General features: G+C 32.1%; 1 protein-coding gene and 1 long non-coding RNA gene across 4 annotated transcripts in view; one reads left to right on the plus strand and one right to left on the minus strand.

Moving 5' to 3' along the window:
• LOC125054477 (somatostatin receptor type 5-like) overlaps positions 1 to 24,823 on the plus strand; it is a 113,563-nt gene that overhangs the window by 855 nt on the left and 87,885 nt on the right. Inside the window, exon 2 of one of the 3 annotated variants that reach the window (XM_047656405.1) lies at positions 387 to 522. The gene's annotated coding sequence lies outside the window, so the exon portion shown is untranslated. Of the gene's footprint in view, positions 1 to 361; positions 523 to 17,699; positions 17,875 to 24,823 lie in introns of those variants that run through there. The other 2 variants (XM_047656404.1, XM_047656403.1) reach the window with 2 other exon arrangements.
• On the minus strand, positions 339 to 3,147 carry LOC125054479. The gene is made up of 2 exons (XR_007117712.1): positions 2,898 to 3,147; positions 339 to 542 (listed from the first exon to the last, which is right to left on the minus strand). It is a non-coding gene; the product is annotated as an uncharacterized LOC125054479 (long non-coding RNA).

A 24,823-nucleotide genomic window follows, 5' to 3' on the forward strand; every position in this document is an offset into this window, starting at 1 on the left:
TATGTATTTATATGTCTATCTATCTATAATATGTAGATATGTATATCCGTTGCCTAGTACCCATAACACAAGCTTCACCAGCTTAGCATAGGACTCGGTCAATTGGTGTGAATTGTCTTTAAAATATATATATAGTTAATATATATAAATATATATACATAAATATATTTATAATTTAAATATATAATTTAGTTGAAGGTTGAATTCTTTTGATGAACACATCACACGCTGCTTTGTATTCTACCAATATTATTATATTACAACTTATATTATTTATTTATATTTTAACCTTATGCTTTTTATTTAAAAGACTAAAGGCAGATTAATAAAACAGTATGTAGTCAACATGTGCGTTGTTATTTTTGTCAATATTTTTGTGTTTGTAGGCAGCAGCGTACACTTATAACACACAAACACAAAAGACAGCCGAATACTGTGTCGCGAGAGGTCACGGCCGACCGACGGGACTTGGCAACGATGCCAAGGGGTCTGATGAGCAACTAGTCGTCGTGAAGTCAACAGGTTGGAATTGTTAATTGTCCCTAGAAAACAACAGAGATAATTATGGGTTTAGAAAGCTTATTGAAAGTCCCTTAACCTATTAATGCCAAAGGCACTATCATTTTTGCTTAGAGAATTTTCCTTCTACGTGATCAGCCTTACTTAAGTATTAAATATCGTTATGCCGGGAATCGAGCCCAGAGCCTTCGAGTGCGCAGTGTGTGGGAATAGGTCATTGTTAAAAGTAAGGGAGTTGTCTAGGGGAGCGTTCAAGTATTACGTCACGCAATTTTTAGAGATTATTGACCCCCCCCCCATGTAACGCGCCGTAACGTTTTTCTGTACCCAATAGTGAAACGTTTCGTGACCATCCAGTGACTCTTTATAGCTAAAAGTTACCATTATGTGGTGTAAATTACTGGAAAGTCGAAAATTATATTAACAATAACGCGTAATTCAATCCCCGCCCCGCGTCGTAACGTTTTAGAAAAGGGACCCCCCTCCCTCAGAAAATTCGTTACGTAATACTTGAACGCTCCCTAGATTGAAATCAGATTATTCAAATGTATTGTATTTCTTTCACTATAGTCTGAATGTTAGAAGTTAACTCATGACAATTGTGATGTTTGATGATAGAGTTTATCTACATAATTGGATTTTTTTGTGTGTGAAAAAATAAGTGAATTGCAGCTTGGTCAAAAAACTGTAATGGTCGTTTCTGTTTTCAGCAACGCAATTGTTTTCTATTGAGCAATTTTCAATTACCTTATACATATAGCATATTAAATATTATTTACATATAGGTACCTACTAGGTCATATTCCATATAGAATATCTAAAGATCCATACACACTAAACATCGAGAACTGGCTGAGGCCTAAGGTTTTGTTAAGCGCAAAATAAACAGATCGACAAATTCTACAGGATTTGCTTTAGACATAGACATAGCATTTATTACAAACAAAAACACACACACACATAAACACACAAAATAACAATAATCAAAGAAAAAATAAATAAATATTATAAAGTCTGGCTAACGAAAGTAGATACTGTTTTTTTTTGCAAACTTTTTATATGACAACACTAAAGTTAGTACGGTCAAAATGTCTTGATATTTTTTATTTTAAATAAGTACATATTAGTTTTAGTTACTTTAGATAATGTTATTGTTCTTTTACAGTTAGTCTTGAGATTATTAGCCAACGGTTATGAATTTAAGAAAAACAAAAATGAACGTTCATTATTAATTGAACGATATGATATAGCTGCATGGAGACATCGCTTTTTGCGTACCATTGCATCGAAACGTGCAGAATGCAAGCCAATAATCTACTTAGATGAAACTTATGTCCACAAAACCTATGTATAAGCCTAAACATTGCAAGCATTCACTTATTTCAGTATCAACTTTCACACAACAAGTCACACTCACTCTGGTTCTGCGACCCAAAAAGTGTCTTGGTCTCCGAATCGAGAATCTTCCAGCGCTGTGTGTGACCTCCCGCCACCCACCCGCCAATAGCTGGCTTAAAAGTAGATAAAAATAGTACCACAAATATATCAAGTTATGTATATATGTATAAATAAACCTATTGCGTTTCTGAAAACTATAGATAACTTGGTGCTTTAGTCTATGGATACCTGTTGTTATCATCTATATTCTACTGTTCAATTATAATGTGTGTAGGTCTACATGGATGTAGAAAATACGGTATCTTTACCAAATTTATCGAAATTCCCTAAGTCCATTCACAGTTTTTTGGTGAGCGTTCTATTGCAAAACACCTAAAATGTATATATAAAAATAATTGTGATCATTAATTATAATTTTTACCTTATGAATTAGACATTCGTTTGTTTATACATACACATATTACAGGTGTTTTTAATAATTTAGCTGGAATACTATATGTAAGTTAATTTATAGTTTAACCTTTTTTAAATAACAATGGTTGTCTTTGGAACACTCAATGCTATACTAGGGGTTGATAATTAACCAAATCAATACCCATTTTAAAAAAACGCAATAATAATCTTTATGGTTTTTTACCTCTATCATAACTCTTTAATTAGTATTATATTAAGTATATTATAATATGGTCGAGAAAGAATTGTTTTTTCTAGAAAATTACAGTCGCAAGTATGTCAACTTCTCTATTATCAACTGTTATCAGTGTGACCTGTCACCTCTCCCGTCTGTCGTCACCTGCCCGCGCTGACGCCCCTCCCAACCTTCTCACGCTCCTCCCCTTTGCCTAACGAAACTCGAGAGAACTGTTTCTATAACATATAACAGGACTTTCGGGCATAGCTTTTAACTGCGATAGCTCACAAAATAATGGGTAGAACATCAATACGTATCCACTACGTAATTATACTTTTTATTCTCTTACCATGTTAGCTGGAGAATCCTGAGACTATCATGGTTCGGTAAACATATTTAAATAAAGTCTAGAATCACTTGAAAAATATCGATCCCGTCCTGTACAATCTTTTAACGTTTCATGTTTTATTAGAAAAAAGTTTATAAAGAAAATTCTATTAAAAACTGTTGACGATACTTAAGAATGTTTAAAGACGGTAAGCCATTGTTAATTTTATAATGTATTGTGAAACCATCAAGTAGAAAACAATTAATAACCAAAGACAAAAACCACAAATCGAATTTATCCTACAAGTTGCGCCACCTATTACAATTATTCGAAATTATGTTGATGACAAATGACAACGTACCACATTCCGACACTACAATTGGCGGCATAACGTTTAGATGCTGGCTGACTAGTTTTGTTGTAGTTCCTTTAGTTGCCACGAGATGTCACTGAATACTGTTTTACTATTTCATGATATCCTAATAGATGTCGCTGACAAATCAAAGAATGTAATATTTTTATTTTTTTATTAATTATATACACACATAGGTTTTGTAAGCCTTACTCGAAAATATTAATTTCTAACGTTTTACTAATCGATGAATTTAAAAACCAAAAATATTTTTCATATTCCATAACTAATTATTTATAATTTGTGTTATGGCTTTGGAGGTGAACTTCTCAAACATTCGCAAAGCTTTTTACCCTTCTAAAGGTTAAACGATCGCTCTCGCCTAACCGTTTAGGACTGAATAACAAGTGTTCGGTAATTAGCGAAGGCGTTAAGCGAGTGTCATGAATTTTGATAACACGAAGTTGAATTTGTTCTTAAGTAAGGCGGGCGGGCACCGGGGGATCGTTGGTGCTGACCTTTCTAGGGCTGCGTTGACACACGTAATTACAATTGGCATATTTTTAGAAGTGTACGTAAAGCGAACAAGATGAAATTATAAATTTACAGCTTACAGCCTTTGAGCTACATTATAAAGTAGACAGCATAATATATGGGTTCTAAAGGTACCTTGCCAGCAAACGTTTCTAAGAAAATATCTATTATGCGTATTAAATTTCTCCCATAACTAATACCTAAACATGAATTGAAGCTAATAAAACCAATAAATAGAATCGGTATATTCGTTTAGGAGCTACGATGCAACACAAAGACACAGATACACATAAACGTAATATACAGGCATATAAAGCTACTAGCGGCCCGTCCCGGCTTCGCACGAGTGGTCATTTATCTTTTGTAGATATTGATATGGTCATTTATATTGTGGGATTTTTTTGTTCTATCATCAATAGTTTTCGCAGCGCCTGCGATGAAAAATATTTTATAGGCATTTTTTTACACCTTGAGTAACATTATTGTAGTTTTAGTAGGTTTCCTTATTATTTTCTTGCAATTAAATTAATCAGTGATAATGTAGCATTCAAATGGTGAAATAATTTTTTAAATCAGTCCAATACTTTTTGAGCCAATTCGTTACAAACATACTTACATATATAAAAATCTTTCCTTTTTATAATATTAGTATAGATACATAAATAATTGTCATAACTTAGTTTATTTAAACATATAACATTATACCAGGTTGGAATTAGTAATAACTAATTTTACGTTCATAAGCTACCAGCCCTATCGCTAGGCGTGTTCGCGACAATTTAATTGATTTATAGCACGTCTGTCAGAGGAGAATTTTGTTTTTTCTCAAATCAATTATCAATTTTGACTTTTGACGCGGCGCCACGGAATCATGAATATTTTTCTTTTCAGGAGTTATTGCGTGATCGGACTTTTGTTTTCAGTTTGATTTTTCAGTCTATGTGCGCATTTAGCACTCGCTCCTACGTTTAAGGAAAATAGTGAACCCCAAAAAGTCACTGATCATCTTTCTCTTTTTGAAAAAACAAATGATCACGGAAACACACACAAATTTAAGGCTCAAAATGGTTGTAGAGCCTCTGGTTCTTTTTTTTTGATATAAGAAAGTGTCCACACTCGAAAGACCGCTTGAAGGCTGTCCAAATCGGTGTTTGTTTGTGTGTGGCAATCAGGTGTGGGTCACGAGACGCAAATATTGTGTCAGAGTGACGCACGGCGACACAACTGATTGAATTGGTTCACGAAACTATTTTGACAATATATTAAGTTGTTTTGACTACAAAGCCTAAATTGCAGTACCTGTATGAAGGACGATCTTATTGTATAAAATTGCATATGCATTCTCTAACGAATCGGTAATAAAAGAACTTCTTTGATTCCTTCAAAACCTTACTCATCTTTTACTTAAGATGGCGACGAAAAATTATCTAATCAAAGAAATTAATAGGATTACAATTCAGCCGGAACTTCCTGTTTCCCGCTGTGGGCAGCTGTTATGTGCTGAATGATAGATTTGCGAACGAGTGACCGGCTGCGAGAGTGTGAGTGTGCCCACTCTTCGGCTCATAAATCAATCTCGACTCCGGCTAGTGATGAATGGTCCATAAGTTACCACTAACGCCAGTCATGTACTTTATTACGTAGCCCTTTTGCACATATTTGGTTCAATTCAAACTGATATATTGTCGGATGTTCGGATCAAATTTTTAGTAATATCTTTTGAAGCTTTATGTTCGCAAGTTTGCAAAGGAAAACTATTTTATGTCACAAAGAATTTAGACTGGACCCAAAATTGTGGTAAACTTAGGACATACCAAGTTAATGACTTGTGCTTTGCCATCAATATAAATATAGACTACATTGTAATACGAAATCGCTTTTATGTTAGAAAGCCCAAGTATTTTTTTAAAGCTTAGACTAAATGCTTGTAACTTTTTTAATTAAAGCTTAACCTCGCAATTATCTTACAAAGATGTACTTTTACTTGTAAATCTCGATAAGGTACAACAGGGTAGGGTTAAAGATAGCTTAATGATAGCTCAGGTATTTTGTGGGATCATTTACAATCTGGTTTCAAAGCGAATAACATTTGTGGTTTGCACACAGACTCACACAGTAAATGTATATGTGATAGGGATGTGAGGCAAAACTAAAGACTCATTATCACGGGCAGATCGTGAATTTGTGGGGCTCTGGGCTATTACGGGGAAGTTCCCGTAATACACACACAGACACGAAAAAATACACCGACCGAAATCTAGCGACGGGGAATTCCCTGTTTCGTTCGACAGACGAGAGTCGCACAAGGGTTGATTGATATCAGGAACCTTATTTTTAAAAATTTCAGATTTTTTTTTACATAAAAAATATCGCCTATTGTTTTCAGTCGGGACTGGGGGCCCTTTGTATCATCGGGACCCTGGGCTGCAGCCCAAAAAGCCCTTAAGTAGATGCACCCCTGCTCATAATTACTTAGAATTGTTATGTATTTAAAGGCCGGTGCGTATATTTTACTGCTGTCGGAATAGGGTATAAGAGTTAATCGTTTCTTCAGCAATTATCTAATGATTTGAACAAGTTCACAATAGATCCAATCGGAAGCTTAAAAGGTCTTTCCTGCCCTATGCTTCCTTAAATCAGACGTAGCCAAATCGAGCATTTAATTTCGAATAATCTTCTATTGTTAATGTATTGGACTACTCTGATAACGGCTAAAATCTAACTACATTTAAATAGACCTTTAATAAACCGAATTTATTACATTATCTACATTCATCGTCGTTTCAATTGCCTTCCTGCAGTCGTGGTGCAATGGGAGTCAGAAATGGCCTTGCTGACAATAGTTTTATACATAATATTATATAGGCGGCAAACACGTTCAAGTTGGGATGCGAGCCTAAAGCTGTCGCTGTAGCTTGCTCTCGTGATTCTCCCGTTATATCGAATATCAGATTATTAAAATTGCGCCGCGCTTGTATCTACACTAGTGCACTATTGTTATAAAAGATATTTCTCCTTTGTATATGCCCAGTCTCAATAGAGATGAACCGCCGTGGCTGAATCGAGCTGGATAATTACATTCCATTTTTAATTTCCAATTTCCATTTTAAATGATTATGTTAATTGAATCAAAATATCATCTAATATATAAAATTCTCGTGTCACAACTCACAATGTGCCCATACTCCTCCAAAACGTCTCGACCGATTCCTATGAATTTTTAATGCATATTCAGTAAGTCTGAGAATCGGCTACTATCTACCTATCAAAACCCTAAAATCTAAATATTAATTTTAATTTTTAGATAAATTTTTTTATGATACAAAAAAAAATACATATAACCATTAATTGTCACCTCTCCACGATCAACCCCTATTTTTTATTATAGTAGATACATAGTTATTTTTATTGAACTAAAAATATTTTTCCTAGAAATAATATACATGGCAAAACGATGTTTGCCGGGTCAGCTAGTTTGTTTATATAGATAATATAATGTGCACTTGTCAGTAAAACCAATTGCGACTTGGACCCATGCGAGTTCTTCGATACAATGAGTGTCCTCGTGAGTTGTGTGCTGCAATATTGTGGGCTACTCCATTGTGAGGAAGTTGCATGGATCTGGTTAGCGCCTTCTTAATTTCATATGTCATTTTATTATCTTATTATAACATGTGTGATACTGCTAGTGCTCAAAACAAGGCCGTAAATTTTTAATCGCCGAGATTCCTACTTTACAAATGTTTGTGAATAATTACCATTAACCATAACAACATAATAGGATCACAAATCTCAATTATAATGGTTATTTATAAAAAGTTTTTTTCCATTAAGAATTGAAGGTGATTAGGGAGATTCGTAGAATGAGCTTTGGTGCAATGGAGACTTCATTAAGTTTCAGATTTGCATCTTTTAGTGCCATTAACAAAATCGAGTTAGCAAAGTTTGTATTGGTTACTTGAAAGCGTTGTTAAATTCTATGAGCTTGCAAATATTATAGCTTCGTATACAAGTACTACGTTTTCTCATTATTCTGATATTATATTGTATTTGAGTGCTTGTCTTATTGTTTTAACATCATTCAGATGAAATTCTATTTCTCAAGAGTTTTTCTATTTAATTTAATAAATGGAAAATCTCTTGAGTAATAAAAGATAAGTAAACATTTGTTTTTCAATTGAAGTGAACGAAATTTATTTGCAATACAACTAAAGGTAACTGAAATAAACTATTAATGTCTTTTATTTATCCAATTTGTTTCAAGCACTTTTATATTTTTACACGAATCAAATAAGTATGAATCTTTCTTCAAATAGTGAAAACATCTTGTTTTGTTTTATTATCTGCGTGATACCCCATTATAATTAAATAAACAAATTAATCCTAAAAACATCAGGTGAGCAAGCAAATAGTGACAAAAAAATATAATAACATAAATTAATTCGGTACGGCAAAAATACGATTACGATTTAGAAATCCCTAACAACTTTCACGCACCGGAAACAGTTATTTAAATAAAATATTAATATACTAACCTAACCTAACCATACAATAGATAATAATAGGTTTTTAGGAAAGCTCCGGCGCTACGGGAAATCGTTACCAGAATTTTTGCCGCGGTGGTGTTAATACATATGTACCATTAATTCAGTTTAGGAAGTCCTGACACCAATAGAGAAAAGACTTCTGTTTTATTGATATGGGTAATGCAAGTTGATCTTCCTATCAAGAAGAAACAATTATTATTTGGGTTCTCAGTTGTTTTACCCACTATTATAAGGATATTAGGGTGAGATTGTCAAAAGCCAAAACATCACCGCCGTACAAGAATTTATGGAATATATATAATCAGTATTGGTATTAAGCGAAATTGATATTCACAGTGAGGCGTCCTTTTGAAGGTGAAGGAAAGGTTACGCGATATTTGAGTACCTACCACGTCAAAGGGCAGAGGGTACCGAAAATTAACATTAAAATATCAGCTCACCTACACAATCTTCAATGTGATATTACCATTTTCATGCCACGTGCACCCACTACAATACTTAGTAACAACAATTTTTATTGGAAAACTTGAGAAGCGCTGTGGGCGTATTATAACTAAAGGGAAGCACGAATTCATTGGAATTTCCTTCGGATAAACCATGCTGTACATGTGCGTATCTACGGGTGTGTCAGAAAATGGCACTGCCGTATCTGTATTTGACAATGAATATAACAGTAAAGCATTTTTTTGTTAATACTCCATTAATGTGATTGTTTTCAGGCAAATTCTGCCTGAATGTTTAATAGATGAAACGGAACACAAGAACTTTTCAGCACGCACACTTCAAATACATATGCTATTTCAAAAGCTTAGATTTTTATCATTTATAACTTTAAGCTACTAAAGTTGCATTCATTTCTTCATACGATAGTTAAATTTTATGAGCTTCCATATTACAGCGTCTGGTTCGGTAATTTCCATTTCTCTTTATTTTGAAAATATGCATCTTGTAACGGGCGAATGGGATATTACATATACTAGTAATAACTGCTGCGCTAGCAATCAAACCAAGGACCTCCGGTTTAATTGATGTGCTTTAGCAATGAGGCGTCTATGACTAATTCTATTTATAGTATACTAGCAAACCCGGCGAACTCCGTTTCGCCACCAGATGGCTCCGATTTATGTATCATTTCGTTTATCATTTTTTTTGTAAGATTTTCCCGATTTTCTGTTGAAATTTTTCCTGAATTTTCTTTGCTATAAACCTCACGGGGCCCGAGACCTTGCCAACGAATGCAAAACCGTGGAAATCGGTTCGTGCGTTCTGGAGTTATAGCGTCAGGAAGGAAAACCCGACTTATTTTTATATAGTAGATAAATATACTTACTTTGAATACTTGCTCGTATTTGAAACGTACTGGCTGTATGTAACTGAATGTAAAATCAGGCTTGTGTGCCTGATCTATCTATCTAGCTTATCATCAAATTTTCCACGAAAGAAAATGATCAAAGAAGCGGATGCATTATTAATCCAAAAGAATAATTATTTATTTATTTCCTTATATCCTTAATATTACAAAAAATACACTGAGTCTCTACCTACAAAACTAGACACGGTTTATAATACTACTGGAGTCGTTTTATCGTGCACCACTTGTATACAATTAGACCTAGGTATTTAAAGAAAAAACTTTTTAACCGGATTAAAGTTATGTATTATTATAAATTTACAAATATTTATCATAATTTTAAATAGTTGTAAATTTATAATAATACATAACTTTAATCCGGTTAAAAAGTTTTTTCTTTAAATGTGTAAAGGTTATGTCAATCAAAGACAATACTATCTATAGACCTAGGTACTCTCTTGAATAGTAAATAAAAGAAAATGCTTTTAACGCGCTCGTGTAAGTAATCATTTCACTGAATATCCTGTGATCTAAAGACCGACGTCTTTCAAGAGATGCTCAAAAGAAATTTCACCCAAAAATTAAAGAGATTCTTAGATTAATATCCGTTTAAATTACACAATCTTTGTACAAATAACATTTCCCCTTTTAAATTAGACGTCAAAAACGTTCGCAAGTATTTTTCAAGAAAACTGTTGAAGATATAATATATGTACAACTGATCACGAATAAAAACATATTTTATTTTATTTTAACTATTTCCGCGCTACGGCCATAATAGATTGTTATTTCAATGTCAAGGTGCGTTCCGTCAAATCACAGTTTGACATTTTGTTTTCCATAGATTATAATTGATCGAATAGCTGTGCCTTGGACTGTGACCAGTGTATGTTGCAGATCACAATTTTACACTAGTTTTACTTACTTATTTTACAATAACAAATTACTATGTATTAAAAATATCAAATTTTCGTCTAACCTTTGCGGATCTCATAGAAACTGAGTGAATAATCAAAAATGATGTTTTAAGACTAGCTAGTACAATCGACTCGGCCTGCCTTTGTTAGTAAGTTTGTTGTTAGTTTTGGATTTACTCAATCACGGGTAAAATTGTTGTCAATATTTAGTTCCATATAACAATTACTAAGACAAATAATTAACAAAATTTTTAGAAACACATAGTTTTAAAATACTATAGTATATATACTAACACGCTGCCTACATATAGACAATATTTAAAAAATAATAACCGGGAGAAAATTCTCTATGATAGAACTGTTTGGTGATGGAATTCAATTTTAAAAGTAAACACAAATAACGGGATTGCATTGTATAGGTGTGGGCATCGAAGCTAGGCGACGACCAATACCTATAGACTGTAGATATCACGACATTGTCTGAAAAAAATAAGTAAAATATAAGCTAAAAGAAGAATTTAACGTCATAAAAATGAACATAATTTATAACTAGATATTTTATGTGCAAATATATGTAATATATTTTCAAAGCAGGTCAATTATAATTGTCGTGTACAATGGTCCAATGTTAGTAAGTAACATATTTAAAACCTATGTTAGGAAATTCAAATAAAACGTTAAAATTAAATATGATAAGTTGCTGTATGATATATTGATTCCCAAATTTATAATTGAAAGCCGCGAACGATGAAAGATTTTCTAAATGGGGTAGTGCTAAACCCTGACCGTATTTTCAGACTAATGTGTGATACAGTGATTAATGACGTTTGCGGATAATGAATGGGAGATATAGCGAGTTGCAACGTGGGCCGCCCTCGGCTATCCGCCCGCCCATATACATATGTAAAACTCAATAATAACTAGAATAATTATCCAACATTAAATATTCCATAAAATTTGTAGACATCTAAATATGTTTTACATTTTTATAACGGAAGAATCAGGTCCACCTCCTTGTTGTTTCGCGAGTCAAGTTTTTTTTACCTAATACTCTTTCTTTGTACGTTTATCTAGGCTAAAATCAAGGTTTAATGTTTAACCTTACCTTGATATAATCAGTCTAGCTTTATTATTTTTGTTGTGTGTTGTGAGCATTGTTAAATTAAACTAAGGATTATCAGAGTATGTGTCTAGATTCACAACACGTGTATGTATCGCCACTGGACTGTGATATTTAAATATTAGTTCTTCGAACAAAAATTGTTTAATTACTTTATATTGTTGTTTAAAAGTAATATAGATCGGTTAATGATGAAAACATTCGGAAACCAGATATTTTCACGTTAATAGTAAAAGCTTTAGGCATTTATTTGGGATTTTATGATTAAAAAGGCCATAAAGTTTTTAAACGAGTTTTCCTAATAAACAAAAAATATTTAGCCTTCATTATATATATGATACAAAATAGATGAGAAAAATCGTAGTACTAGGTTTTTCTCAGATATTCGCTTAGGCGTTCTTAATATTATGCATAGAATTTAATAAACATATTATTAATCGTAAATATAACAAAAGGTATATGCAACTTATGAAAAAAATGTATTCAAAGATGTTATATAAATAAGAATGTTCGATGGTCCTTGTTAAGACAGTCATACGGCTTGATCGAGTGAAACTATCTGGTTTCTGAGGAGTTGCTGCGTGTGACGGGCTCAAGAATTTCCAATTAAAGGCAGTCTGATGGAGCACAATGCTGGCCACCCCCGCACTGGTAGGTGGCGCGACTGCGCGCTGCCCCGCCATTGTGAGTATAGAAGATTTATCAATCGCTTTGTTCATCGCGAAGCTATGATATTTCTATTATTATTAATAGAAATAATTGTGACACTTGCCAGTACAAATTGGTTATTGAAACGAAATTTTAGTATTGATTTAATTAGAGAGCAACTAAATGATAATTTACTTTGACGTTCATCTGAGAGAGGTCATGAAAAATAGAGTAATCTCAGTAAGTTAGTTTGAATTTGATCTAAATGATGTTCAAATATATTGACGATATAGATAATATTTATACTAATTCATATACGTAAATGAAATGGCCAGTCATTAATATGGAACTTGATGAGCCAGTCAGAGATGCAGATTGAGCAGTAATTAATCACTACTGATTACCGCGCCTGCAATGTTTGATGTCAATGACAATTAACTATAACTAGATAAACAGGGTAATGTTTAATAAGCAAATATTTTGAAGCATGCTAAACATAAAGAAAATTTATAATACTTTTTTAAAGTAAAATAGTACGTGCTTAATTTGGTACAACTAATCCTACCCGACTCGCCCTCACCATACACCGTTGCCTTGTATACCTACTCGTAAGCCGTTTCTCATTCATCGCCTCTTCATGGCCAGACCACCAAAGCGTTCCCTTTTGTATCGTTGTTACTACGTCCTCTTTGACCTAAAGAATTAATTAAACGAAAACGTGACCAATTATGTGAGTTGATATTAACAAGTTCCAGATTAAATGAATCGGGAGGACACAAAAGATTATGTCTTAGGGTCCTTCAAGAAAAGAGCGTACCAATTCTTAAAAGGCCGGCAACGCACTCGCGAGCCCTCTGGAATTGAGAGTGTCCATGGGCGGCGGTATCACTTTACATCAGGTGAGCCTCCTGCCCGTTTGCCCCCCGTTCTATAAAAATAAAAATAAATAAATATTATTAAAACTACGGAAAGTCGCATATCTCGTACAAATTTTACGTCATCATTGATACGACTTGTAGGTAGCTTACAATAATGGGCAAAATTGCAGGGCTTGCCTTCAAATTCAAGTCGTGGTTGCGGACCCTACGGGAGTGGACCAGCAACACATCCGCCAAAGTAACTGTTTAGATTAGCGTAAAATACCCGGCAACTCAAGTTGTTAATAGGTAACCTTTGGCAATAAAAACCTGAAGACGAAGAAGATTAAAGAATATGAAATTTAGTGAGAAGTCATAGACTTCGGGTAATTTTATAGACAGTATTGCACGGACACCTGACAGAGTGCAGGAAGCAATTATCCTTGGCAATCTGGGACAGACTTGTGCAACCGATGTGATCACTTCATCACACCGATTGATTGTCAATCTTATGTGAGTAATATCTTCTCGTCAAAAATAAAAACATTCAACAATTTCGGCTGCACTTTTTGTTAATAACAAAATTATGCCATAACCACACTATACCAATTTTTTTTGTTGCATATATAATGTTAGTAATAAAATAATATACATTGAAATAAATAACTTAACTTAACATAAACTAAAATATATCATTAAAAGGAGTCCCTTTAGGCAAGGTTCCGAAGATACTGGCAGCGTTCCCCCTTTGAATTGCTAGACTAATTCTTTGACCGAGGTAGCTGCCACATTTTCGGTCTCCTGTGATGTCGACAAAATGAATACAAATGAATTTTTTATACCAATTATGAATCGATATTAAAAATGTATTCTTATAGGATTTTGCAATAATATTGACTAAGCATTTAAACTAATAATTCCACACACAAAAACAAAGTAATTTAAAAAAACGAAGCTTTATTATAAAACGAGTTTAACAATTTCGTTATTAAAGATGTTTCTTGCAGCTCAGTGAAGAATGTAAGCTATTCAATGTCGTCTGGAGAATACATCATTTAAATAATAACAAATTCATAAACTTCGTTCAAAGGGAAAATCTAACTAGATATGAAATTACTTCATTTTTCATATTATAAATATTCTCAGATATTTGGTGTAGAGAGTATAATTTCTAAGACGAATGTTTGGAAACTTTTCTTAACTAGATAAAGAATGTTACTGACTAGCGATTTACCTTATTAACGTAATAATACCAATTAATTTAAATAATAAAAATTTCATTGCATCACAAGACTATTATTATCATGAAGACATAATTTGGAAACAAAGGTTTATCAAGCCATCTCATCCATGCTACTACTGTAAGTAAGATTAGAATATCTAATATAATATCTAATATAATGGTAAATCGGTAGAGCGAAACTATAATAAGTAAAGAAAATAAAACAACTAAAACAAATATATACAATGTGAAGGGCACTCGCTATGATTAAATATCATGTGACGGATACGATATGGACAACCAATACAGTAGAGATTTAAAGGAAGACCTAATGGAAGCTAAGTGGGTACAGACAGTAATAGTAGTAGTAAAAGGCACTGGATTTCAGTGGAGTTAGAATGGCGACTACAAGGTCTTGTCGTAATAGTTTCTCATTCTCAAACTCACTCGCATTATCTGTAATGTAAATATTTTTTTATTATGTATCTCATAAGTGCAAGTTAGTTACGAAATATAGAGTAAACAAATTTGTAAACTACTGTATGACTCATCTAAGTCAAAATCGTAATGATTTTTTTTATAAGGGGGTGATAATTCCATGGATAGTTATTACCCTGAGTACTATCTCTAGAGTACATCAATCTCTGATATTAAATATGACTTCAATATTAACTTATTAGAAATTCATGTCAATTCAATATTAGTTTATATATTTTGGTATAATAAAAATCCCTGCTAATATAACTCGAAGAAAGACCGTCTACGTCTTATTACCCCGAATCTCTAATATATTTTTAAAGAGTGCTGTATCAAAATTGACACAAAGAATATTCACTTACATTTCATTTAGATTTCAGACAAGCTTAATAATTTAATCTCAAATTTCAAGATTAATAAAATTAATGAGAAAATATTTTAAAAGAAGCGAAACCCTAATCCGATCTGTATCACCAATCTTTTTTAAATCTCCTTTATAAAGTAAAATCTATATATATAAAAAGAAAATGGTGTTCGTTTGAGGCTCTTTCACGCTTAAACCACTGATCGTATCGACATGAAACTACCACTATTCGATGCGAAATTTTTCCTAGATGGTTTATGGCTATTTATTTTTTTAATTCCAATGTTCCTTCATTTTTTTATTTCTGTTTTACTTTTATGAAAATTTTTCCCGCTAATAAAAACAAAAGAGGCTTCCTAGAACCTCTAAACGTCAACATCTGTTAAAAACTCGATTTTCGAAATATTTAAATTTTCTTAGCGGGAAGTTAAAAAGAAGAATAATAAAAATATGAAAAAAAATAAAATAATGAAACATAAAATTTATTTTAATTCGTCCAGCAAAGCGGGCGCGAAACGGCTAGTTATTTATATGAAAACAAGTAATTCCATTCATCAACTTTTTCAGGTTTATTAAAGGTACTTCTACGAGTTATAATGTAAATGACATTTTAATTACCTATAAATTTATAACCTTAAACCATCGTTGAAAAACGCCCATTAAACATAACTTTTCAGTTCCAACCACCTGGATTGCATTCAACCAAACGAAACTCTTCAGTTTTAATATTGTATAAAAAATCAATATAAATGTTTATGCAACGTCAAGTATAAAAGTTGAAGAGTAAAAGAGAGTAGTAATTCTGTTTGAAGTGTTTGAGTAGAAACGAAAAGTAAATCAGCTCATGCACAGAGTGCGCGCCGTGAATACTGACTAAAGTGGCGGCGTCGGGAAAGTTAGTCCTCATTGGACACACTGCTATGTATGTACAAACTTTAGCATTATTTATTTAGTTATTAAGCTTACGACATCACACACAGTACTTAATCTACTAATTATTTTACAGAATCTTACATCTAAAATGTGTGACAATTAACGTAAACATAAGTTTCACAAAAAAATAGAAATTTAAAATTTAAAAAATACTATTACATATAAGATAATACAAGTACACAACAAAATAGATTCAAATTATAGAAATTTGTTGGCACTTAAAGCAGAAAAAAAAAAGAAAAATCATCAGCAAAACAGCGAATTAGGTTCGAGAAAGGCACCCCACAATGCTTTCTCTTTAACCGCCACTACCGAAGATATTCAGCTCCGGATAAGCTGTGTTCAATCCGGTAAAATCGCGAAGAATTCGAACGAGAGGTGCCTGAACTCCTAGGTTTGTTTTGGCAGAAGGAATTTGGAAAATATTGTTGATTTTAAACCTAGGGAATGAGTAGCATTGTGTGTTAAACGTACTGTAACAAATAATAATTATTGAAATACGTAAACTAAGGTTTAAAAATTACTTGAGTATCAATACACAATATTGACACAATAGTTGACAAGGCCTAAAAGCAGCTTGGTTTTGTAAGACGCGTCAGTGAACATTTTCATGATGTCGACTGTATGAAAGTGCTATATACCATACATATGTAAGAAGTATTCTCGAATATGGTTGCTCGGTTGGGTCACCTAGTTACACAGTACATAAAGAAATAATTGAAAAGATCCTAAACGACTTTATAAAATTCATCTCCTATAAGACTTATTATAAGTTTAATACCTATAAAGACACGTGTGACAATTTTAAAATTGATACTTTAGACTCGACGAAAACAATACGATAATTGCAGCTCACTTCTAGAAAAAAATCCCTTTCTTTTTCCTGCCATCAGACTCGTAATCGAGCTTTGTTTCATGTTCCTCACATCAACACTAACTGTGCAAAAAACTTATTATTATCTATATTTTTAGTGTATTTGTTTATTATTATAGTTATATAATTAGTCTTAGCCGCATTATAAAATGAATAAATAACTTTTTAACCGGATTAAAGTTATGTATTATTATAAATTTACAATTATTTAACATAATTTTCACCGTCATGGTCACCGTGACCATGACCACGTGACCGTGACCACGCTGTAAAGCACGCGAAACGTCGGTTAAATTTAAAATTATGTTATATAATTGTAAATTTATAATAATACATAACTTTAATCCGGTTAAAAAGTTTTTTCTTTAAATGTGTAAAGGTTATGTCAATAAAAGATTATACTATAAATAAATAAATTCGTACTACATTATAGGATGTTGTTTGTCTCGTTTTTATTATTTTTTGTACTTTATGTAAGTATTTTTTACTTTAAATAATATAATGAATAAGTATTGAAAGCAGAACCTACGGAGATCAATGTAGACCCTGCTACGCGACTTGTACATGCTACGGTACTACGAGCGCGGCTACAATTGTCAGCGTTGAACGTTTCAGTAAGCGCCCGACGCTCCTACTAGACGGTTGTGAGCTCTTTAATTGGAACAACTTAAAACTTTATACGACTTTATAGTCGAGTGCAAATATTTAGCTTGTAGTGAGACATTTGTATATTACAATATCATTGATATTAGATATAGACGTTATGTGTATTTAGATAATTTGGCTGAAATTTCATCAATAGGTAAGTAATATTTAATTCAACTAAAATATTTTTTATTATGTTTTAATCATAAATATTAACTAAGTTATAAATGCAATTTTAATATGAATTGAAAAGAACTTGAATAGATTTAAATAATATTTGTAAAATAAAAATGTTTTTAGTTAAATTTAGTTAAAGTCAGCTCTCAGATAAAATTTTGACATTAAAAAAAAATTGAATGTAAAATAAATATTATTACGGAATCAATACATACAAAATGTACTTTACAAAAGTAATAATAAATGTACAAAGTTCATATTTACATCGTCCTCTTATTGATCAAAAACCAAGAAACGATTGAACAAATCAAAGTAAAAGCATTTCAAAGAAATTGTAATTGAATAATAACCCAAACGAATAATAGAAATCGCTGACTTCTTTTTACTTTCACGAGAAAATCGCGGCTGAATTTCTTTTATCTCATCGTTTAGCATTAGCATAACGATTTGAGCTATCGGCGCACCCTCCGGCTTCGCTCGACTCGTTCTGTTATCTGATTAGAAACATGAAAGAAGCACTGTAACCATGGCAACGGATTATCTATCGAATAACTTTCTCAGCATAAGCACTAACTAGGATTTTGCCAAGAAGGCAACAAATGTTCTGCTTAGTGTATGTAAGATAGATATATATATATAAACCTCGTGATATGCATAATGCATATGTTCTTGGTTTATTTCTGTTTTAAATGTTATGAATTTAAATTTATACCTTGTCACATTTAAATTAAAGATGCGTTATGTTTGTGTATACAACACAAATAACATTTAACATAAAAACACCTAGTATTGTCTTTTATTGACATAACTTTTAGACATAGAAAAACACTTTTTTACCGGATTTGAAGTTATGTTTTATTATATATTATAATTATTTATTACCAACCGAAAGTACTTGCGAAAGAAAAAAGATTCTTTCCAAGATTGGTACGCGAAGCTATTCAAATCAAAAAACACCCCAATTTCAATAGAGAAGACGACGGATAAAATTGTCAAACAGCTGGGATCCAATAATATCCAAATTAAAATCTCAAGATAAACAATCCGCGAAAATAGAGGACACTGTGAGCCATTTCTGCCAAAACTCCATCTATTAGTCGATACCAACTCCGGGGAAATAAATACAGATAATACAACTCTTTCTACAGCTGTGATACTTTTTGACATTCAACACTTTTTATCTTCAGTCACCGTGACCACGCACGCTGTAAAGCACGCGAAACGTCGGTTAAATTTAAAATTATGTAAAATAATTGTAAATTTATAATAAAACATAACTTCAAATCCGGTAAAAAAGTGTTTTCTTTAAAAACACCTGAAATTTTATGGATCATCTTTTGTGGGGCATATTACAACAAATACAAATTTCAGATTGTTGCAGCTTTAAATTAGTTGCACTTTATGTTAGCATTCAAGTCAACGATAAGTTATTCAATTATCTCTACGCTTATCGGGAAACTTCTCATATCCAATATCCGACGAAGCCGACACATCCGGTATCTATGAAGTATAAAGTACTCGTATATTGTTTATGAGTGCAACATGATATATATAATCTATTAAGAACCTCATAAGAAATACAAATATAAAATACCTCATGCAAATTTAAAGATAAATTGAGCTTGCAATAGGCTGTCACAATTGCTTAAAAATATCTATTTGTATAATAGTATATTGGAGAAAAACCATTTCCTCCGTGGAAATAAAAATATGAAGAATTATTCGGTGTATTTTTTTTAATTAACCCGATTTATATAACAAAAAGTGTGTGCGTGCAAAGTACACATGTCAGAAGTGTACTTTGTACTTCTTCGTAAAAACTTCTTTGTAAATTAATTATTGAGTAATTAAGCTGCCCAAATCCCATAATTTAATTTTGCCAGTCTTTCTATATTAATGAATGATACTAAGGCTAATTTAAAACCAAAACTAAAATTAGTAGTTGTTATGTATATAGAAATACCACCATAAATATGGTAACAATTACCAAATAATATAACCAATTCATCATTGCCAATTGATGAGACAAAATGTCCATTTTCTAAAATAGCAAACTGGGTCTTAGCAAAAAAGGTCTTGGTTCTGTGCCCTTATAAAAATAAAAATCCAACAAAAAAATAGTAATTTAGTTACTTAATAAAATAATAATGATATTGATATGTATTAAAAACACCAATGGTGTTCTAGTATGAATAATTGCACAACAATATTATACTAGCAGATCTTTATTAAAGAAAAAAAAATCGACAAAAACGCTGCACATTTTCGTGAGGTTTCCTAAAAATTTAACACTCATGTGCCTAAAGAAGTTTTCAAAAGGCGGTACGTTATATACTTATTTCTATATCACTTTATAACTTATATATAATTTAATTTAAAACACTTCGAAATACGTAAATACCGTCAGTAACGAACTGTATTCGCTAATCTAAAATTTAAATTGATATTTACTAATTAACGGTTCTACATTTTGAATGAATTCTATTTTTGAATATTTCAACAAACCTTTCTCTCGAAATTTAACTAAGAGATATATGAAATGACAAGTGGCTCACTTCAGGCGACATTTAGCAATATTATGGCGCGGCTGGATGCGGGATCATTAGGTGCACTTGTTACACACGTGACACACATTTCTGACTGATAAAAACTCGGATGAAGGCTGAAATTTCACGATTGCAAAATCCTTTATAAGTATAAAGCAGTAAATCCGAAACCCTTTTTTACTTAAAGCCCTTTCTTGTTATGATAGGACGTGATAGTTTTGTGAAACGTACGCTATTTCGTAAAGATAACATAGAGTGTTTTTGCCTAAATATAACCATTTAAATATGCTAAAGTCGGATTAGTTTCTATTTTTATCATAATCTTCGTTACCAATTCAATCACGAATGATTTGTTGATTACACCAAATATCAGACCCTATTCAAATAATTACGTAATAATTGTAGTTACGTCAATGTTAGCAACTGAACTCGGCCTATATTCATTTTATTTGATACTAGTAGACTCGGCCAAGCGTTGCTGTGGCTAAGATTTTTGTTATATTACATAGTAGTAAACTATTCAAGAGAAACGGCAGGAGAACACCAATCCACCATGCTTTTTTGGTGGTTATGCCAATAAATTATAGCTTATGTGAATTATTGGTTATTATTTTGATAAGGATCAATACCTAGGTAATAAAGAGCCTTTTCTAGCGGTGATATTTTAATAAAAAAATAATAATAAAAGGACGCTTATGGTGACGTAACTATAAAAGATAGAGACATGCTGTCGTGACATTTTTTATAGATAGTGATGTGTCCTGAAAAATTGTAATACATCATTTTGTTCTATCATTCAGTTTTCGCAGCGCACACGATTGGAGGAAGTTTTATTTTTTAAATGGTTTTATTTAGCTCACCCCGTTTGTTTTATTCTTGGGTCAAATTTAGTAATTCAAATTTCACCCTCTTCCTGTCAACCGATTAATCTGAAATTTTGTATACACTTTGGATTTTGGTGACAATACAATAAACTAAATAAATAAAATAAAAATAAATAAATAAATAAATATTATATAATATATAAATATATATTATATATATATAACATTATATTAAAAACTGTATCTATTTTATTAATTAAATATATATTATATTTATATTATAGAATTGATTTATTTATATAAACTAACGGGCAAGGAACCTTGCAATAATGAAGCACTAAATGAATTAAACAGAATGCGAAATAAAAACTAAAAACTAGAAAATAAAAATAGGTAAAAAAACTTTTTAAGTTAAACGGTTTTATTTTAAACATACATTGCAATGTTTAAGATAAATGTACTAAAAACCAAAAAATAATAAAATAGATACAGTCGTGGGAATTATAAACATATGCATAGACTAGACTAAAATAAAACCGTGGGGCACGTCAATTGTCTACAATCGTTGATTAAAATGTTTGTTTTGTAATGTTACACTATAATCAGGCAGTTGTTGTGTTGGCTGCCTATTTCAACGACGAATTAAACGATTCTTCTATCGCACATTAAGTCGATAATTTGTAGACAATTGACGTGCCCTACGGTTTTATTTTAGTCTAGTCTATGCATATGTTTATAATTCCCACGACTGTATCTATTTTATTATTTTTTGGTTTTTAGTACATTTATCTTAAACATTGCAATGTATGTTTAAAATAAAACCGTTTAACTTAAAAAGTTTTTTTACCTATTTTTATTACACCTTGGGTTAGATTATTCAAGTTTTAGTAAACATCCCTAATATTTTTGAAAATGAAACATAGCCTATGTCACTCGGTAATAGTGTAGCTTGCTAACGGTGAAAGAATTTTTGAAATCGGTCCAGTAGTTTCGGAGCCTATTCATTTCAAACAAACAAAAAATCAAACCTTTCCTCTTTATAATTTTAGTACAGATAGTAAATTAAATTAAAAAAATGTCTGAATTCGTAATGGTGTAACTAGGGTCGTAGGGGCGGCAGTTGGGCGACTGCTACTGAGTATGAGTACTGTGGTAACTATAAAAGCCGCGTGAGGGAAGAGGGCCAAGGCCGCCCTCCGACCTTGCACTATTGTGTTGCAAATTATCACAAAAAACATCTTCCCATTGTCATATGTGACGCAACAATGCCGTGTCATGTACGAAACTAAAACCAGGCCTCTTAAACTCTCACTGCAAAGTTTAATTTTATGAACTTGTCATAATAAAATGTAGCGTTTCATTAGGCGTTTAATTAGGTTTTTCTGAGCCTCATATTTCATTATTATATACGAGTATATTACTATTTGAATATTAAAATAATGAATTAAACATAAATTATACATGTGACGATAGAAGCACACAATAATCTATTAGTCTGACATAGAGGAATAGGTCTATGCAGCAGGCGACAATCGAATCTGCGTTAGTAATTATATCTTCATCAATGTCCCACCCCCAGAATTACGGACATGCTATGTTGTGGCATTAATTGTTTTGCTATGCCATACAATAATGTGTCCCTATAATTTTGTATACAGTTTGTACCGCTTCAAATATCCATAATTTTATGAGCATTTTAATTACGGTATTAAACATAAAAAAGCATTTTAATGCATATTGTATATTCCAATTAAAAATATTGGAATATGTTGAATAAATCAAGCACACAACCACGCAGAAATGAAAACAATGAGAGGGACTATTATTACTTAAAAAAACAATATGATAGAATGTTAATGTTAATTTTTGAGTTTTGTACATAGAATAATAATAAATATTTTATTAATCACACCGTAGATTAAATGACCAAATAATATACTAATTATAATTTTACTGTACGAAATATATAAAAACAAGAAAGTGGTGTTATAAACTAGTATTATTTGTCTCGTAATTGTGTAATAAAATATTTAGTTAGGAAAAAAGAATTTCAGGCCATATTAAAACTGAAAATATCTCGAAGCGATCGCTGTTTGAGCAGGAATTTCTTTATATCTTATATGATATGATTCAAGTCCGTAATCTATAAAATTAAATAAAAAAGAAATGTGATATCTCCGAACCAATTAAGTACTAACAAGACTCATAACGTTATTATCTAATTAGTATTATTTCTCATGTCGGTGTGTTATATGAAGAAATACAATAACATTTAGAGAAACAAAACTAAGTAACATTGGTGGAGAAAGGGGGGAGCGGCCCGCGGGCCTTGTTCGAGATAATTGTAGTAAATTGAGACAACTTAGGTACTCACTGAATTAACAACGAATTCAATTCGAAAATTTATCCCTAAGAAGGAGATAATTGATTTACAAATTAATTTAAAAGAAAATTGAGTTTGAAGTACTGTTAACTTGTGTTGAGTTGACTATTGAAAACAGTAAATGTTTTACAAGTTTTTTTTCACTAAATTTGTAGGCTTGTATAGTTTTACTTTTGGTAATGTTTAAAACATTTGGACTGAGTCTTTTATAATTTAAATGATTGGCTCAAAAAATAAAAGAATAGTGCATAATATTTTTTACAGTATTAGGTTTTACGACGTTCTGAATGCACCTTTTACCACGAACCACCAATATGTAGAACCGTAAAAAATAAATCAGTGGCGCTACAACCTCTTTAGGTCTTGGCCTCAGATTTCTGAATCTGTTTCATGATCATTTTTTAAATCTAATAGGAAAGTAGGTGATCAGCCTCCTGTGCCTGACGCACGCCGTAAACTTTTTGGGTCTAAGGCAAGCAGGTTTCCTCACGATGTTTTCCTTCACCGTTCGAGCGAATGTTAAACGCGCACATAGAAAGAAAGTCCATTGGTGCACAGCCGGGGATCGAACCTACGACCTCAGGGATGAGAGTCGCACGCTGAAGCCACTAGACCAACACTGCTCTTCAATATGTAGAACCAGCTGCTAAATAAAGTATTTCCGAAGTAAAAGGGTATCAACCAGTAGTGAACCTTCTGGTAATGTGAGTGTCCATGGACGGCCGTATCCCTTGATGTATCTCAGGTGAGCCTCCTGCCTGCCAGAGCAAACGCTTTGTAAAAATGTCTTTAGGCGCAGTCACTTTGTTCTTATGTTGATACATCGAAAATGAAAAATAACATTGATTTATTTTTCCTATTCCAGCCATATAAATAAAACTAAAACCTAATAATATGTTTACAAATTTTATAGATATACCTTTTAAGGCTTCATTTGAATTTACATAAGTAACTTATGCTAACTTTTTGTGAAGAAACTAACACCTTGGCCTCTTTTTTAATATTTATAATATGATAACGCACACACACCAGTATATAAGGGCATGCCGAGGAATAATGAAGTTCAGAAGTATGAAACTCAGTCTGCAAAACCTAATAAAGTTATCTTAAGCCGCACGCTAACCACTTCCATTTAATTCACTTAAACACACATTCGTATGCATTAATTATATGACT

This window comes from Pieris napi, chromosome 12 (assembly GCF_905475465.1).
Source record: "Pieris napi chromosome 12, ilPieNapi1.2, whole genome shotgun sequence".
Lineage (NCBI taxonomy): Eukaryota > Metazoa > Arthropoda > Insecta > Lepidoptera > Pieridae > Pieris > Pieris napi.